Source organism: Carettochelys insculpta, chromosome 1, assembly GCF_033958435.1.
Source record: "Carettochelys insculpta isolate YL-2023 chromosome 1, ASM3395843v1, whole genome shotgun sequence".
NCBI lineage: Eukaryota > Metazoa > Chordata > Testudines > Carettochelyidae > Carettochelys > Carettochelys insculpta.
Window position 1 is genome coordinate 153,731,832 of NC_134137.1, and position 13,540 is coordinate 153,745,371.

At 58.4% G+C, this 13,540-nt stretch overlaps 8 non-coding genes across 8 annotated transcripts; all 8 read right to left on the minus strand.

Moving 5' to 3' along the window:
• Positions 1–3,194: 3,194 nt before the first annotated feature.
• TRNAD-GUC (transfer RNA aspartic acid (anticodon GUC)) lies at positions 3,195–3,266 on the minus strand. The gene has a single exon. It is a non-coding gene; the product is annotated as a tRNA-Asp (tRNA).
• A 1,340-nt stretch (positions 3,267–4,606) lies between these two features.
• On the minus strand, positions 4,607–4,678 carry TRNAD-GUC (transfer RNA aspartic acid (anticodon GUC)). The gene has a single exon. It is a non-coding gene; the product is annotated as a tRNA-Asp (tRNA).
• A 1,340-nt stretch (positions 4,679–6,018) lies between these two features.
• On the minus strand, positions 6,019–6,090 carry TRNAD-GUC (transfer RNA aspartic acid (anticodon GUC)). The gene has a single exon. It is a non-coding gene; the product is annotated as a tRNA-Asp (tRNA).
• A 1,341-nt stretch (positions 6,091–7,431) lies between these two features.
• TRNAD-GUC (transfer RNA aspartic acid (anticodon GUC)) lies at positions 7,432–7,503 on the minus strand. The gene has a single exon. It is a non-coding gene; the product is annotated as a tRNA-Asp (tRNA).
• A 1,340-nt stretch (positions 7,504–8,843) lies between these two features.
• On the minus strand, positions 8,844–8,915 carry TRNAD-GUC (transfer RNA aspartic acid (anticodon GUC)). The gene has a single exon. It is a non-coding gene; the product is annotated as a tRNA-Asp (tRNA).
• Positions 8,916–10,255: 1,340 nt separating this feature from the next.
• On the minus strand, positions 10,256–10,327 carry TRNAD-GUC (transfer RNA aspartic acid (anticodon GUC)). Its single transcript has one exon. It is a non-coding gene; the product is annotated as a tRNA-Asp (tRNA).
• Positions 10,328–11,668: 1,341 nt separating this feature from the next.
• TRNAD-GUC (transfer RNA aspartic acid (anticodon GUC)) lies at positions 11,669–11,740 on the minus strand. The gene has a single exon. It is a non-coding gene; the product is annotated as a tRNA-Asp (tRNA).
• Positions 11,741–13,081: 1,341 nt separating this feature from the next.
• TRNAD-GUC (transfer RNA aspartic acid (anticodon GUC)) lies at positions 13,082–13,153 on the minus strand. The gene has a single exon. It is a non-coding gene; the product is annotated as a tRNA-Asp (tRNA).
• Positions 13,154–13,540: the final 387 nt, after the last annotated feature.

Genomic DNA, 13,540 nt, shown 5'->3' on the forward strand with positions numbered 1-13,540 from the left:
TGTTCAATTCATTTGTGCTTGCTGTTGGTGGTAGAGACTTAGGGACCAAAAATAAAGAAAGAATCCCACGCAGGGATGTCTTCTCAGGCCATGAAGCTCTTAGAACAGAATTTCAGATGTCAAGCAGTGCTGCATGTTTCATACCCCGCTACCTTCCTGAGTAAATAGAAATTAAAAAGCCATCCTTTTGAGTAGGTTCCAATGAAAACAGCATTCTGTCCACAGAAGAAAGGACAAAGACAAAGCACTGGACAAAAAATTCCTTCTCTTCCTTACACAGAATAAACTTTAGAGGCTACCTTCAAGAAGAGAGGATGTGGTGTTTGGTACGGTCAGAAGGATGAGCCTGGATGAGGTAGGGGAATGGGTGATCAGACAGATGGTAAGAGACGCAGAGTATCTGTGTAAGGAAGAGAGTTTTGTCTTGTGAGAGGTTGGCATGGCAGCTAGAAGAACATTTGAAAAACAGGACGGAATACACGAGACTGAATTCAGTAAGACGCCAGAAGGGAAGGGAAGCGCTAGGAAAGAAGCATTGTTCTCACCATTTTTTTTATCCATGCACAGAATAAATTTTGTTATGTGCACCCAGACATGTGGAGATGTGCACCACCACTAGAAACACATGCTGCTGACTATGGGCACTCTGCTAGTCAGCGGGGCGGATTGGTGGGAACACTGGTAAGGAGGCAGATTTAGTGATGGTGCTTGGTCCTGCCATGACAAAGGGGGCTGGACCTGATGACCTCTTGAGGTCCCTTCCAGTTCTAGTGTTCCATGATAATAAGGTAGAGTAGGAAGCAGAGTGATTGCTGAGCATAGAAGCCAGTTTGAAAGTGTCTCTGCACCATAAGAAAGAACAAACTTCCCCATGTGGTCAAAAATTCATATGTTGTTTGTTATAGCTTCCTGGTTTGGATGGATCTGGGCATTGTTTTCCTATAATCTGCCCATGTGTGGTAGTCTCAACAGGTGAGAGGCAGGTTGTTGGATTGGTGTGCCCTTTATTCTGGGGGTCCCAAGTAATTCTTGCATTTCCTTTGAAAATTTGAAAGTCTGAGTTTGTGTCTTCTCTTCTGTTATGTAAGTCACTCATATGGAAAATGCCTTGTCATCTAGAGAAGGAATAAATACCAGTTCCTGCTTTGCAATTTAAATATGTTGAAAAAATAAAGCAATTCAGATCTTTAGCTGGGAAACAGTGGCTGGTTTGATACTTTTTACGCATGCTTCCACCTCTATTTTCTGAAGAGAGCTACTGAATATTTATACTCATCTATTTTTATACTTTACTCTGACTGAAAATGCAGCTATGGTGTAAAAACAATTACTCCTCTGAGTTCATGATTTTCCTCTTTTAATACCAAGGTCCAATTAGAAAGTACATATAAATAAATATTTCCTATGTTGATATGCACAGCTGGTTTGGATTATTACAATGTATTTGGCAGTTATGTTGCTGAACACTTGGGAGTTATGGCTGCAGAGGGCAGATAGCCACCCACGAAGTAGCATTAGCAGAAGGAAACTTTCAGTGCGAGTTCTCCAGAAATTCATTGGCTTCTTGGGCCTTTGGGATACATTTCAGAAAGTCAGTGATCTACAGAGATCTCACTAACGGACTGGCTGCCTGGAAGACCACTTATATATCTACTGTCAAAGCCAACTCAGCCCAGTAAAGGACTCTAGCTAACAGAATTTATTTTGTGTGTTAAAAGCTAACGTCAAACACCCTCAGTAGAAGCTTTCCCCAGCCCTGGATTTCAGTTCCCTGATTGCTATGACAAAGCACTCTACAAAGTCTGATGATTTTTTTAGATACTCTGAATTGCTGATCACTTTTCTGAATAGTTTCTTTGGATGTTTGAGTGGAGTGAATCCTTATTTGTTTGTACGGCAGTCTCCCATTTTTACCTTCTCTTTGTAATAACAGCAAAATATACAGTACTGTGTTTTTCATTCTCCTTATATTCTGTGAAACGATTCTGCTACAGAGTATTTAAAATATACAAGATTTATTCAGGCACTTAGATCAAGGCCTTTTTCTCAGGAAAAAGAGGAAAAAAATGAATGGAACACAAATACCCTCTTTAAACCCTTCTCTGCAATTGCCCCACTCATGCACCTGACGAAGTGGGTCTTTGCCCACGAAAGCTTATGCTCCAAAAAATCTGTTAGTCTTTAAGATGCCACAAGGCTTCTTGTTGTTTTATAAATACCTTAATTGAATATGAGTTTAGCAAGACTCCGGTAATTCGAGAACCAGAGCTAAATTTGTCCCGGCTGTAGCTCTGTCAACTCCAGTGCAACATGCCAAAAGGAAGCATGAGTGAGTAAATAAAAAGAGTAGCTAATGTATTCACAAAAAACCTTTGCCACAAGTGAGATTCTTTGCTGGTTAAGATCCTCTAGCCTCTTCCAGTTGTAGCACAGAGTCGGAGTTACTGCCCCTCTTTCCCCAGTGCAGACATTGTTCAACCACAGCTCTGAGTGGAAGCAGGTCTAGGGCACAACACCCAGGAAATCCAAAGGGATCAAAAACCCAAATAAATCTTCTCTTCGTGCAAAAGATTTGCAAAGGGAGAGCTCATTAGGAAAGCGCCCTTTCTCAATGAAAAGCAGACATGCACAGCATTAGCCCTGCCCAAGTCATAACAATTTACAATGCTCTTGATGATAAACAAGAGAGTTTAAATAAGCAAAAGAGTAGGATTTAAGTGGTCATAAGCAAAGTGGGTTACTAAATTAAACAAAGAAGAAAACACATAGCTAATCCTAATCTGGTGGCTCCTGTGCAAAGTGTGCCAAGCAACATGTTTATGAAAAGCTTTTGGCTGAAGCCACATGAGCCCTTTTCTTCCGAGGGGCTATGGTAATATGTTACTTTGGAATATATTAAAGAGGCACTGCCATGTATACGCAGCACCTCAACAGCATAATGGCAGCCGTGCATGCTTCAAAACTGCCAATTTAGAAACATGTGCCTCACGAAAAGCCGGCAGCTTTTCAAAATAACACCCCCATATCTCCAAGCCCGTCTTCTGAAAAATCAAAAATGATATGAGTCGCTGAGTCTCTTCATAGTGTTCATTTCCATATCTCCTTTTTATATTTGGAGATCTCAGGATTGGCTGGATTTGGAGGGCCGGGCAAGGGGAAAGTCCTTTCTGCGCGCGCAAAAGGGGCGGGCAAAGCTCCCCGTCGGGGAATCGAACCCCGGTCTCCCGCGTGACAGGCGGGGATACTCGCCACTATACTAACGAGGAAAGGAGCAGGGCGGCCGTGCTCACGCCTGCCCGGGGAGGCCTGCGGGGGATGCCCTGGCACACTCTGGCTTTCTCCCCTGGCCCCTCCTCCTTCGCCACGCTCCTCAAAGTCACGCCCTTGCAAAGCCTTGGCCATCTGCGAGGGCCCTGTGAGGGCTGCAGTTTCTCCGGCCCGCGCAGCCGTCCTTTTGCACGCCGCACGTTCCAAAGACTGGGCTTTCCCACCAGGGAAGGCGCTGCTCGTGGACGTCAGCGCCCGCAGAGAGGCCCCCTTGCTCTTCTTCCCATGCATCTACCTCCCAGGCCTGCCCTTCCCAAGCGCAAAGCAGGCGCCAGCTGCCGGCCGCCTTTGCACGGGCATGCCCTGAGGCGGAGCCACCTGTGACGTGGCTGGATTTGGAGAGCAACACGCAAGTGGTTCTTGCAAGCACTCTTGTGTCTTGGCCCCGAATCTTGGGCAAGCTGGGCCAAGCCAGTTGTCTACGAGAAGCTGCGGAGCGGCTGAGTCTCTTGCTAGTGCTCCTTCGCAGGTCTCCTTTTTCTGCTTGGCGTTCTCCGGATCGGCTCTGTACTTGCACTGGCCGTTTTAGTTTGTGGCAGAGCTGAGGAGGAGGTGTGGCAACCTCTGGTGCAAGGGTTCCTCGGGAAAGGAAGCAGTGCTCGACAGAGCAAGAAGCTTGCGGGGCTCCAGTGCACACGTGAGGAAGTTGCGTGTGAGCCTGTAAGGCAGCAGAGAAGCAATCGCCTCAGAGGGGACTTGGAGAGGTGCGGCGGCCATGGGACAGGCTCCCTCTGGGCCATGCTTCCACACAGGGAGAAGAATGGAATTCCCTGCCCAGAGGCAAGGGTATCAAGAGGCTGCCGAGGGCGCCTCCGTTTGTCTTCAGGCCAGCTCCTCACTTGAGGAGCATCTTCGCCATGAAGTGAGCGTGGCAGGATGGATGACCCATGCTAAGAAAGGATGCGTTCCAGAGCCTTGGAAGAAAGCAGCCTAGTCCACCTGGGCCGCAAGGCGGCGTCCAGAAGTTTGCCGTCGGCGTACGGAATGGGATGGCTTCAGGGAAGTTCCTCTTAAGTGTCGCCTTCCTCCCCTGTGCAAGGGCACAGCGTCCCCCGAGTGGCAGGTGTGGAAGCTGGAGCCGGAGGCCAAAGATGCCGCCAGAGGCTTTCCGGAGGGCGAGGGGGCAGGGTCGAGGTCGCTCCGGAGGCGACAGCGTCGCCTTGCGGCCGAGACTCGGGGACACCGCTTAGTCAGGGGCGGCGGGTTGCGCGGGTGTGCCGAGGCTGAGGGCCGGGCAAGGGGAGAGTCCTTTCTGCCCGCGCAAAAGGGGCGGGCAAAGCTCCCCGTCGGGGAATCGAACCCCGGTCTCCCGCGCGACAGGCGGGGATACTCGCCACTATACTAACGAGGAAAGGAGCAGGGCGGCCGTGCTCACGCCTGCCCGGGGAGGCCTGCTGGGGATGCCCTGGCACACTCTGGCTTTCTCCCCTGGCCCCTCCTCCTTCGCCACGCTCCTCAAGGTCACGCCCTTGCAAAGCCTTGGCCATCTGCGAGGGCCCTGTGAGGGCTGCAGTTTCTCCGGCCCGCGCAGCCGTCCTTTTGCACGCCGCACGTTCCAAAGACTGGGCTTTCCCACCAGGGAAGGCGCTGCTCGTGGACGTCAGCGCCCGCAGAGAGGCCCCCTTGCTCTTCTTCCCATGCATCTACCTCCCAGGCCTGCCCTTCCCAAGCGCAAAGCAGGCGCCAGCTGCCGGCCGCCTTTGCACGGGCATGCCCTGAGGCGGAGCCACCTGTGACGTGGCTGGATTTGGAGAGCAACACGCAAGTGGTTCTTGCAAGCACTCTTGTGTCTTGGCCCCGAATCTTGGGCAAGCTGGGCCAAGCCAGTTGTCTACGAGAAGCTGCGGAGCGGCTGAGTCTCTTGCTAGTGCTCCTTCGCAGGTCTCCTTTTTCTGCTTGGCGTTCTCCGGATCGGCTCTGTACTTGCACTGGCCGTTTTAGTTTGTGGCAGAGCTGAGGAGGAGGTGTGGCAACCTCTGGTGCAAGGGTTCCTCGGGAAAGGAAGCAGTGCTCGACAGAGCAAGAAGCTTGCGGGGCTCCAGTGCACACGTGAGGAAGTTGCGTGTGAGCCTGTAAGGCAGCAGAGAAGCAATCGCCTCAGAGGGGACTTGGAGAGGTGCGGCGGCCATGGGACAGGCTCCCTCTGGGCCATGCTTCCACACAGGGAGAAGAATGGAATTCCCTGCCCAGAGGCAAGGGTATCAAGAGGCTGCCGAGGGCGCCTCCGTTTGTCTTCAGGCCAGCTCCTCACTTGAGGAGCATCTTCGCCATGAAGTGAGCGTGGCAGGATGGATGACCCATGCTAAGAAAGGATGCGTTCCAGAGCCTTGGAAGAAAGCAGCCTAGTCCACCTGGGCCGCAAGGCGGCGTCCAGAAGTTTGCCGTCGGCGTACGGAATGGGATGGCTTCAGGGAAGTTCCTCTTAAGTGTCGCCTTCCTCCCCTGTGCAAGGGCACAGCGTCTCCCGAGTGGCGGGTGTGGAAGCTGGAGCCGGCGGCCAAAGATGCCGCCAGAGGCTTTCCGGAGGGCGAGGGGGCAGGGTCGAGGTCGCTCCGGAGGCGACAGCGTCGCCTTGCGGCCGAGACTCGGGGACACCGCTTAGTCAGGGGCGGCGGGTTGCGCGGGTGTGCCGAGGCTGAGGGCCGGGCAAGGGGAGAGTCCTTTCTGCCCGCGCAAAAGGGGCGGGCAAAGCTCCCCGTCGGGGAATCGAACCCCGGTCTCCCGCGCGACAGGCGGGGATACTCGCCACTATACTAACGAGGAAAGGAGCAGGGCGGCCGTGCTCACGCCTGCCCGGGGAGGCCTGCTGGGGATGCCCTGGCACACTCTGGCTTTCTCCCCTGGCCCCTCCTCCTTCGCCACGCTCCTCAAAGTCACGCCCTTGCAAAGCCTTGGCCATCTGCGAGGGCCCTGTGAGGGCTGCAGTTTCTCCGGCCCGCGCAGCCGTCCTTTTGCACGCCGCACGTTCCAAAGACTGGGCTTTCCCACCAGGGAAGGCGCTGCTCGTGGACGTCAGCGCCCGCAGAGAGGCCCCCTTGCTCTTCTTCCCATGCATCTACCTCCCAGGCCTGCCCTTCCCAAGCGCAAAGCAGGCGCCAGCTGCCGGCCGCCTTTGCACGGGCATGCCCTGAGGCGGAGCCACCTGTGACGTGGCTGGATTTGGAGAGCAACACGCAAGTGGTTCTTGCAAGCACTCTTGTGTCTTGGCCCCGAATCTTGGGCAAGCTGGGCCAAGCCAGTTGTCTACGAGAAGCTGCGGAGCGGCTGAGTCTCTTGCTAGTGCTCCTTCGCAGGTCTCCTTTTTCTGCTTGGCGTTCTCCGGATCGGCTCTGTACTTGCACTGGCCGTTTTAGTTTGTGGCAGAGCTGAGGAGGAGGTGTGGCAACCTCTGGTGCAAGGGTTCCTCGGGAAAGGAAGCAGTGCTCGACAGAGCAAGAAGCTTGCGGGGCTCCAGTGCACACGTGAGGAAGTTGCGTGTGAGCCTGTAAGGCAGCAGAGAAGCAATCGCCTCAGAGGGGACTTGGAGAGGTGCGGCGGCCATGGGACAGGCTCCCTCTGGGCCATGCTTCCACACAGGGAGAAGAATGGAATTCCCTGCCCAGAGGCAAGGGTATCAAGAGGCTGCCGAGGGCGCCTCCGTTTGTCTTCAGGCCAGCTCCTCACTTGAGGAGCATCTTCGCCATGAAGTGAGCGTGGCAGGATGGATGACCCATGCTAAGAAAGGATGCGTTCCAGAGCCTTGGAAGAAAGCAGCCTAGTCCACCTGGGCCGCAAGGCGGCGTCCAGAAGTTTGCCGTCGGCGTACGGAATGGGATGGCTTCAGGGAAGTTCCTCTTAAGTGTCGCCTTCCTCCCCTGTGCAAGGGCACAGCGTCCCCCGAGTGGCGGGTGTGGAAGCTGGAGCCGGCGGCCCAAGATGCCGCCAGAGGCTTTCCGGAGGGCGAGGGGGCAGGGTCGAGGTCGCTCCGGAGGCGACAGTGTCGCCTTGCGGCCGAGACTCGGGGACACCGCTTAGTCAGGGGCGGCGGGTTGCGCGGGTGTGCCGAGGCTGAGGGCCGGGCAAGGGGAGAGTCCTTTCTGCCCGCGCAAAAGGGGGCGGGCAAAGCTCCCCGTCGGGGAATCGAACCCCGGTCTCCCGCGTGACAGGCGGGGATACTCGCCACTATACTAACGAGGAAAGGAGCAGGGCGGCCGTGCTCACGCCTGCCCGGGGAGGCCTGCGGGGGATGCCCTGGCACACTCTGGCTTTCTCCCCTGGCCCCTCCTCCTTCGCCACGCTCCTCAAAGTCACGCCCTTGCAAAGCCTTGGCCATCTGCGAGGGCCCTGTGAGGGCTGCAGTTTCTCCGGCCCGCGCAGCCGTCCTTTTGCACGCCGCACGTTCCAAAGACTGGGCTTTCCCACCAGGGAAGGCGCTGCTCGTGGACGTCAGCGCCCGCAGAGAGGCCCCCTTGCTCTTCTTCCCATGCATCTACCTCCCAGGCCTGCCCTTCCCAAGCGCAAAGCAGGCGCCAGCTGCCGGCCGCCTTTGCACGGGCATGCCCTGAGGCGGAGCCACCTGTGACGTGGCTGGATTTGGAGAGCAACACGCAAGTGGTTCTTGCAAGCACTCTTGTGTCTTGGCCCCGAATCTTGGGCAAGCTGGGCCAAGCCAGTTGTCTACGAGAAGCTGCGGAGCGGCTGAGTCTCTTGCTAGTGCTCCTTCGCAGGTCTCCTTTTTCTGCTTGGCGTTCTCCGGATCGGCTCTGTACTTGCACTGGCCGTTTTAGTTTGTGGCAGAGCTGAGGAGGAGGTGTGGCAACCTCTGGTGCAAGGGTTCCTCGGGAAAGGAAGCAGTGCTCGACAGAGCAAGAAGCTTGCGGGGCTCCAGTGCACACGTGAGGAAGTTGCGTGTGAGCCTGTAAGGCAGCAGAGAAGCAATCGCCTCAGAGGGGACTTGGAGAGGTGCGGCGGCCATGGGACAGGCTCCCTCTGGGCCATGCTTCCACACAGGGAGAAGAATGGAATTCCCTGCCCAGAGGCAAGGGTATCAAGAGGCTGCCGAGGGCGCCTCCGTTTGTCTTCAGGCCAGCTCCTCACTTGAGGAGCATCTTCGCCATGAAGTGAGCGTGGCAGGATGGATGACCCATGCTAAGAAAGGATGCGTTCCAGAGCCTTGGAAGAAAGCAGCCTAGTCCACCTGGGCCGCAAGGCGGCGTCCAGAAGTTTGCCGTCGGCGTACGGAATGGGATGGCTTCAGGGAAGTTCCTCTTAAGTGTCGCCTTCCTCCCCTGTGCAAGGGCACAGCGTCCCCCGAGTGGCAGGTGTGGAAGCTGGAGCCGGAGGCCAAAGATGCCGCCAGAGGCTTTCCGGAGGGCGAGGGGGCAGGGTCGAGGTCGCTCCGGAGGCGACAGCGTCGCCTTGCGGCCGAGACTCGGGGACACCGCTTAGTCAGGGGCGGCGGGTTGCGCGGGTGTGCCGAGGCTGAGGGCCGGGCAAGGGGAGAGTCCTTTCTGCCCGCGCAAAAGGGGCGGGCAAAGCTCCCCGTCGGGGAATCGAACCCCGGTCTCCCGCGCGACAGGCGGGGATACTCGCCACTATACTAACGAGGAAAGGAGCAGGGCGGCCGTGCTCACGCCTGCCCGGGGAGGCCTGCTGGGGATGCCCTGGCACACTCTGGCTTTCTCCCCTGGCCCCTCCTCCTTCGCCACGCTCCTCAAGGTCACGCCCTTGCAAAGCCTTGGCCATCTGCGAGGGCCCTGTGAGGGCTGCAGTTTCTCCGGCCCGCGCAGCCGTCCTTTTGCACGCCGCACGTTCCAAAGACTGGGCTTTCCCACCAGGGAAGGCGCTGCTCGTGGACGTCAGCGCCCGCAGAGAGGCCCCCTTGCTCTTCTTCCCATGCATCTACCTCCCAGGCCTGCCCTTCCCAAGCGCAAAGCAGGCGCCAGCTGCCGGCCGCCTTTGCACGGGCATGCCCTGAGGCGGAGCCACCTGTGACGTGGCTGGATTTGGAGAGCAACACGCAAGTGGTTCTTGCAAGCACTCTTGTGTCTTGGCCCCGAATCTTGGGCAAGCTGGGCCAAGCCAGTTGTCTACGAGAAGCTGCGGAGCGGCTGAGTCTCTTGCTAGTGCTCCTTCGCAGGTCTCCTTTTTCTGCTTGGCGTTCTCCGGATCGGCTCTGTACTTGCACTGGCCGTTTTAGTTTGTGGCAGAGCTGAGGAGGAGGTGTGGCAACCTCTGGTGCAAGGGTTCCTCGGGAAAGGAAGCAGTGCTCGACAGAGCAAGAAGCTTGCGGGGCTCCAGTGCACACGTGAGGAAGTTGCGTGTGAGCCTGTAAGGCAGCAGAGAAGCAATCGCCTCAGAGGGGACTTGGAGAGGTGCGGCGGCCATGGGACAGGCTCCCTCTGGGCCATGCTTCCACACAGGGAGAAGAATGGAATTCCCTGCCCAGAGGCAAGGGTATCAAGAGGCTGCCGAGGGCGCCTCCGTTTGTCTTCAGGCCAGCTCCTCACTTGAGGAGCATCTTCGCCATGAAGTGAGCGTGGCAGGATGGATGACCCATGCTAAGAAAGGATGCGTTCCAGAGCCTTGGAAGAAAGCAGCCTAGTCCACCTGGGCCGCAAGGCGGCGTCCAGAAGTTTGCCGTCGGCGTACGGAATGGGATGGCTTCAGGGAAGTTCCTCTTAAGTGTCGCCTTCCTCCCCTGTGCAAGGGCACAGCGTCTCCCGAGTGGCGGGTGTGGAAGCTGGAGCCGGCGGCCAAAGATGCCGCCAGAGGCTTTCCGGAGGGCGAGGGGGCAGGGTCGAGGTCGCTCCGGAGGCGACAGCGTCGCCTTGCGGCCGAGACTCGGGGACACCGCTTAGTCAGGGGCGGCGGGTTGCGCGGGTGTGCCGAGGCTGAGGGCCGGGCAAGGGGAGAGTCCTTTCTGCCCGCGCAAAAGGGGCGGGCAAAGCTCCCCGTCGGGGAATCGAACCCCGGTCTCCCGCGCGACAGGCGGGGATACTCGCCACTATACTAACGAGGAAAGGAGCAGGGCGGCCGTGCTCACGCCTGCCCGGGGAGGCCTGCTGGGGATGCCCTGGCACACTCTGGCTTTCTCCCCTGGCCCCTCCTCCTTCGCCACGCTCCTCAAAGTCACGCCCTTGCAAAGCCTTGGCCATCTGCGAGGGCCCTGTGAGGGCTGCAGTTTCTCCGGCCCGCGCAGCCGTCCTTTTGCACGCCGCACGTTCCAAAGACTGGGCTTTCCCACCAGGGAAGGCGCTGCTCGTGGACGTCAGCGCCCGCAGAGAGGCCCCCTTGCTCTTCTTCCCATGCATCTACCTCCCAGGCCTGCCCTTCCCAAGCGCAAAGCAGGCGCCAGCTGCCGGCCGCCTTTGCACGGGCATGCCCTGAGGCGGAGCCACCTGTGACGTGGCTGGATTTGGAGAGCAACACGCAAGTGGTTCTTGCAAGCACTCTTGTGTCTTGGCCCCGAATCTTGGGCAAGCTGGGCCAAGCCAGTTGTCTACGAGAAGCTGCGGAGCGGCTGAGTCTCTTGCTAGTGCTCCTTCGCAGGTCTCCTTTTTCTGCTTGGCGTTCTCCGGATCGGCTCTGTACTTGCACTGGCCGTTTTAGTTTGTGGCAGAGCTGAGGAGGAGGTGTGGCAACCTCTGGTGCAAGGGTTCCTCGGGAAAGGAAGCAGTGCTCGACAGAGCAAGAAGCTTGCGGGGCTCCAGTGCACACGTGAGGAAGTTGCGTGTGAGCCTGTAAGGCAGCAGAGAAGCAATCGCCTCAGAGGGGACTTGGAGAGGTGCGGCGGCCATGGGACAGGCTCCCTCTGGGCCATGCTTCCACACAGGGAGAAGAATGGAATTCCCTGCCCAGAGGCAAGGGTATCAAGAGGCTGCCGAGGGCGCCTCCGTTTGTCTTCAGGCCAGCTCCTCACTTGAGGAGCATCTTCGCCATGAAGTGAGCGTGGCAGGATGGATGACCCATGCTAAGAAAGGATGCGTTCCAGAGCCTTGGAAGAAAGCAGCCTAGTCCACCTGGGCCGCAAGGCGGCGTCCAGAAGTTTGCCGTCGGCGTACGGAATGGGATGGCTTCAGGGAAGTTCCTCTTAAGTGTCGCCTTCCTCCCCTGTGCAAGGGCACAGCGTCCCCCGAGTGGCGGGTGTGGAAGCTGGAGCCGGCGGCCCAAGATGCCGCCAGAGGCTTTCCGGAGGGCGAGGGGGCAGGGTCGAGGTCGCTCCGGAGGCGACAGTGTCGCCTTGCGGCCGAGACTCGGGGACACCGCTTAGTCAGGGGCGGCGGGTTGCGCGGGTGTGCCGAGGCTGAGGGCCGGGCAAGGGGAGAGTCCTTTCTGCCCGCGCAAAAGGGGGCGGGCAAAGCTCCCCGTCGGGGAATCGAACCCCGGTCTCCCGCGTGACAGGCGGGGATACTCGCCACTATACTAACGAGGAAAGGAGCAGGGCGGCCGTGCTCACGCCTGCCCGGGGAGGCCTGCGGGGGATGCCCTGGCACACTCTGGCTTTCTCCCCTGGCCCCTCCTCCTTCGCCACGCTCCTCAAAGTCACGCCCTTGCAAAGCCTTGGCCATCTGCGAGGGCCCTGTGAGGGCTGCAGTTTCTCCGGCCCGCGCAGCCGTCCTTTTGCACGCCGCACGTTCCAAAGACTGGGCTTTCCCACCAGGGAAGGCGCTGCTCGTGGACGTCAGCGCCCGCAGAGAGGCCCCCTTGCTCTTCTTCCCATGCATCTACCTCCCAGGCCTGCCCTTCCCAAGCGCAAAGCAGGCGCCAGCTGCCGGCCGCCTTTGCACGGGCATGCCCTGAGGCGGAGCCACCTGTGACGTGGCTGGATTTGGAGAGCAACACGCAAGTGGTTCTTGCAAGCACTCTTGTGTCTTGGCCCCGAATCTTGGGCAAGCTGGGCCAAGCCAGTTGTCTACGAGAAGCTGCGGAGCGGCTGAGTCTCTTGCTAGTGCTCCTTCGCAGGTCTCCTTTTTCTGCTTGGCGTTCTCCGGATCGGCTCTGTACTTGCACTGGCCGTTTTAGTTTGTGGCAGAGCTGAGGAGGAGGTGTGGCAACCTCTGGTGCAAGGGTTCCTCGGGAAAGGAAGCAGTGCTCGACAGAGCAAGAAGCTTGCGGGGCTCCAGTGCACACGTGAGGAAGTTGCGTGTGAGCCTGTAAGGCAGCAGAGAAGCAATCGCCTCAGAGGGGACTTGGAGAGGTGCGGCGGCCATGGGACAGGCTCCCTCTGGGCCATGCTTCCACACAGGGAGAAGAATGGAATTCCCTGCCCAGAGGCAAGGGTATCAAGAGGCTGCCGAGGGCGCCTCCGTTTGTCTTCAGGCCAGCTCCTCACTTGAGGAGCATCTTCGCCATGAAGTGAGCGTGGCAGGATGGATGACCCATGCTAAGAAAGGATGCGTTCCAGAGCCTTGGAAGAAAGCAGCCTAGTCCACCTGGGCCGCAAGGCGGCGTCCAGAAGTTTGCCGTCGGCGTACGGAATGGGATGGCTTCAGGGAAGTTCCTCTTAAGTGTCGCCTTCCTCCCCTGTGCAAGGGCACAGCGTCCCCCGAGTGGCGGGTGTGGAAGCTGGAGCCGGCGGCCCAAGATGCCGCCAGAGGCTTTCCGGAGGGCGAGGGGGCAGGGTCGAGGTCGCTCCGGAGGCGACAGTGTCGCCTTGCGGCCGAGACTCGGGGACACCGCTTAGTCAGGGGCGGCGGGTTGCGCGGGTGTGCCGAGGCTGAGGGCCGGGCAAGGGGAGAGTCCTTTCTGCCCGCGCAAAAGGGGGCGGGCAAAGCTCCCCGTCGGGGAATCGAACCCCGGTCTCCCGCGTGACAGGCGGGGATACTCGCCACTATACTAACGAGGAAAGGAGCAGGGCGGCCGTGCTCACGCCTGCCCGGGGAGGCCTGCGGGGGATGCCCTGGCACACTCTGGCTTTCTCCCCTGGCCCCTCCTCCTTCGCCACGCTCCTCAAAGTCACGCCCTTGCAAAGCCTTGGCCATCTGCGAGGGCCCTGTGAGGGCTGCAGTTTCTCCGGCCCGCGCAGCCGTCCTTTTGCACGCCGCACGTTCCAAAGACTGGGCTTTCCCACCAGGGAAGGCGCTGCTCGTGGACGTCAGCGCCCGCAGAGAGGCCCCCTTGCTCTTCTTCCCATGCATCTACCTCCCAGGCCTGCCCTTCCCAAGCGCAAAGCAGGCGCCAGCTGCCGGCCGCCTTTGCACGGGCATGCCCTGAGGCGGAGCCACCTGTGACG